This window comes from Zea mays, chromosome 8 (genome assembly GCF_902167145.1).
Source record: "Zea mays cultivar B73 chromosome 8, Zm-B73-REFERENCE-NAM-5.0, whole genome shotgun sequence".
NCBI lineage: Eukaryota > Viridiplantae > Streptophyta > Magnoliopsida > Poales > Poaceae > Zea > Zea mays.
In genome coordinates, this window is record NC_050103.1 from 16,055,894 (window position 1) to 16,060,420 (window position 4,527).

Genomic DNA, 4,527 nt, shown 5'->3' on the forward strand with positions numbered 1-4,527 from the left:
CTTTGCGCCCTGTAGATGGTATGGTCTTGTACTTTGTTGTTGACTTGTGCCTGCTTGTTTTCTGCTGAGAGCCGAGGCCGAAGCCAAGGGCTCGGTCACGTTCCCGAGCCCTCCTGGATACCATAGTGGTTGACACAGGGCTAGATATGGGAAAACACTTCTTAAGGGGTGCGTCAGCCTTACTATATCTGTTGATGTTGGGACGTCCTCCGTCACAGATATCGAGGGCAGAGCCGGGCTCGGGCGAGGTGGAAGTCCGCCCGAGGTCACGACTGAGCCCTTCCTGGGATTCGATGACATGCACCACAATCGGCGGAGTGGCTTCCTGCGGGATTCCCGAGGGAGCAGGTAGCCGAGGCCAGGCTTGGGCGAGGCGGAGTTTGCACCCGAGGGCGAGCTCCGTGTCGGGTGAGACAGAGTTTGCGCCCAAGGGTTGGTCTACGCTCCTGTCGTATTACATGTCCCGTCAGGGGCGTGCAGACGGCGTGCATGTACAGTGGACACATGCGTAATCATGGTGGTGAATCTTTGATAAGACCGTGGTCTTGTTGCCACTGTACACCTGCAGCCCTGAGTGGGTAGGTACGCACATTGAATGCGGCTGTCCCCAGCGGCCTTCGGTCGTGCCTTGCTGCAGGCCTTGTCCTTATCGCCCGAGACAGGCTTGGGCGAGGCAAACATGGCTGCCCTGGGGTGAGCGGGCCTCGGGTGAGGCGGAGATTCTCTCGAGCTCACGCCCTGTCCGAGATCGGGCGAGGCGGAGTTTTTGGAAGACCCCTGAGGGGGACCTCGGGCGAGGTGGAATCCGATCCTTTTGACCTCGGGGAACGTCACCTAATGATGTCCTTGAGTTTTAAGCACGTTTTAGGAGGATAATCTGGGTACCCCTAATTATCATACCCGACAGTAGCCCCCCGAGCCTTCCAAAGAAGTGTTTTGACACTTGTTTGGAGGCTCTTGCTATCTTCCCCTAAGGAGTGGAAGGTTCTTGTTTCCGATGGGTGTAGCCCCCGAGACCCCGAAGGAGTGGTTTACTCCTTCGAGGTCATAATTTTTTCCACTGTAGGTGTGGTTGACTTCATCCATCACCTGGTCGTAGCCTCGGTGCGAAAGGAGCCCCCGAGCGTCTACATCGGATTGTTGGAGTTTCCAGCAAGCCTGCCGCAGCATAGGCGCAAGGGCAGCCCTAAGCCTCTACACGAGGCAAGAGGACGATCAAGGGGTACCCTGACTTTTTTGGTTATACGCCTCTTTGTCGCCTCTCCGCAAGGAGGAAGAGAGGGAAAGCGACATGCTACCCTCGATGGGCAATGAGCATGACATCTCATGTGAGCTGTTATCGGGTAATCCGAGCGAGGGTCCATGCTCCATTCGATTGGAGTCGGCTAGCGGTCCGGAGACACGCCCCAAAAAGTACCTGCAGATGATTAGCCTGGTCCTGAACCCATTTGATACGGTCTAAGGGCTCGATGCCTCCCTACGATGGGACACCATCACGAATCGCTCCCGGGGATCTCGGATATGCCTTAGGGTACCTCGGGATCGTAGCCTGAGCCTTGGCCATGTACGGACGTACCCATAGTCATCCCTGACTCTATGTTCTGGGGCAGTTATGGATCCTTTCTGAGGGGCCAACCTTCGAATCCCTGATCTGTAAAGGGCTCGGAGCCCACGTTGTTCTAAGGCGGTTTCCTGAACCTTGCCAAGGGTCCAACCTTCGAACCCCTAAGCAGCAGGTGACTTATCACCTCTTCCTTCTCGAGGAAGGAAGTCCAAGGTCTGGGCGCCTCTCCCTGTTATCTGCGAAGGGATGAAAAAGAGGAGGGATAGAGGGCCACACCTTTTGATGCGTAATGTGAAGCGACGCTTGCTGACCGACGTCATCCCGACAGGAAGGGCGAGAATTTAATGTGACGGGACGCGTTGGCCCGTAGGCCGACCATTGCAGCACGCGTGCGTGGGGAATTCGAAGTGACCCAACCCATTCCTGGCCTTGACTCGGGGTGGCTCGGCCCATATCTCGGTGACTCCGTTCGCCCCTATAAATCCGCCCGAGGGCTCTTTCGTTCTTTGCCTTCTGCTCTTGCTTTCCTGCCCTAGCCACAAAAACTCTTGCGCTCTCTTCTTGTCTTCTTCCTTAGCTCTGATGGACGAGAAACTAAGCGTCCTTCCTCCCCACGACCCATGGCCGATCTCCTCTATCACCGTCGATGACCTGCAGGCATTGGTGGACATCGGGCTGCTCCGTCCCAGCTCCCACGGGCCACAGCTGGAGTGGATTGCACCAGGCGACGAGCAAGAACTGTCTCTGCCTGCGGGTTATGTGGTGAGTTTCACCCCCTTCCACGAGCGGGGTCCAGAGTGCCTACGAGTCGCTTCATGCGGGCGCTCTCGCATTACTATGGGGTGGAGCTTCACAACTTCAACCCCAACTCCATCGCTCAGGCGGCCAACTTCGTCGCCGTCTGCGAGTAGTACATGGGGATTGAGTCCCATTGGGACTTATGGCTCCACCTATTCCGGGCGGAGCCGTTCTCCCTCTCCACCGACGTGATGATGGTGCGCAACATGGTACGGGTTGGCGGCTGCACGCTTCTGCTGCGCTCGGATCAGACGCAGTTGTACATCCTTGCCATCCTCACCTCATCGAACAAAGGGTGGCAGGGCCGATGGTTCTACCTCCGCAACGATGACGGGCAGCAGCCAGTGTATACGTAGCACATCGTCTTTGCGGCGATGGAACACTGGCGGTGAGCGCTCCACGGGAGCACCAGGTCCAGCTGCAGTGCAGCTGGACGCCCTATGGAGGCTTGGGACCGCGGACTTACCGCGGTTAGAGTCATCGCCGCCTCCCATCGGAGGAGGGTATTGCTGCTAACCGAGTGTCGGCTCTGCCTGGACGAGATGACGGTCGTGGCCTCCATAGAAAGCTCCCAGATGGCATCGGACACCCTCTCCACCAACGAACTCCTCTGGCGGGTGAAGGGGGCGGTGTGGAAGGCAGACTACACCGCCCCCGTCCTAATGCGCCCCAACCAAGGCTACGTGTCCCTGGTGAGTCTTCAGATTCTCCTTCCATTCTCTCTTCCCTTTTTTCTCCATCTCATCCTTCTCCTCCCTTTCCCAGAGGCTGCAGGACTACCGAATCGCCCGACCTCCAGTTCTAGAGGACGTTGCCGGCCGAACAATGCGTCAGTTGGCCGTCGAGGAGAAGAAGAAGAAAGATGCGGACAAGAAGCGGGCCCACGAGAAGAGGGTAGCCCGTGACACATTGGAGAAGTGTCGTAGGGCGCAGGCGAGGGAGGGGTTGCCGTTGAACCCTCTCCCAGCACGCAGGAGGAGGACGATGAGGGGATGGAGGTCCGGCTGGGCTTCAGTCCCGAGGCCAGACTTTGGTCTGAGCCAGCCTCGGTGGGTCTATCGAGCGGCACGAACGTGCCCTCACAAGGGACAACAGCGTCCCTGTGAGAGGCGCGGGTGTCGGGCGAGCCAGGCCCTGTCCCTGCAGTTGCAGAGGAAGTGGTGGCCGTGGAGGAGAAGGCAGCCGCCCCGCCCTAGGTGGCTGCCACGAAGCTCGTGGATGAGAGGGCTGCCGTCCCGCTCTAGGTGCCCATAACGGGGCAGAGGCTGGCCGTCGTACCCCAGACCAGGTACGCCGCTAAACCATAGGAGTATTTTCTTTGTCCTTGAGTTCTACTTATGACTTTTTGTCTTGTTATGCTTCAGCATAAAGCGCAAGGCCCGCAAGCCGGCCTTTATTGCCACTAAGGAGGTGAAGTCTGGTGTGGGACGTTGGCCGAGGCCGTGACTCGCTCGCACACGTGGCTCGACGCTGTCGTGGAGGCCATCCAGCGGGGCACCGAGGTGGTCCAGCTTGCCCTCGGTGGGCATACTGGGCAGGGTGCTACAGACGTCGAGGTGGCTGCGGCGCCTCCGACGACTTTGGCCGAGGCCATCACCGTCTCTTCCGGGGAGGAGGCGGGGTGTCGGACGCAATGTCGACCGGGCACCACCCACCATCTTGGACCTCCTGCGTGCCATCCCCGACTCCTCGGTTGTTGTCTGGAGCCTCGAGGTGGCAAGTGTCGAGGAGGTCGGCCCCTCGAAGCGGCCTGAGAAACCCTTTGTGAGATGTCCCTTTCTACGAGTGGTGTAGTGATGTTGCTTTTTTTCTTCTCAGGGGCTGATGGCGAAATCTGCTGCCAAGTCCATCTTCATCCGTCGTGAGTGTGACGTCTGGGCCGCGCTGCAGCGCCAGCAGGGCCTACTGTATCGCTCAAACGAGCAGCTAGCCCTGAAGAGCGCCGAGGCGCGGACCTGACTTCACTGTGCGTGGAGTTGAAGGACGAGGTCACGGCTATCCGCGGGAGAGTGGAGCCGCTTCAGGAGGAGGTGCGGCTGCTGAACACAAAGGTGTCGCCGTTGGCGGAGGAGGTGCAATAGTTGAAGGAAAGCCTCCTGGTGGTGACTGGCTGGTGGTGACTGGCGAATGAGATGAGTCTCGCCGCTAGGCCACCCAGGCCTCCT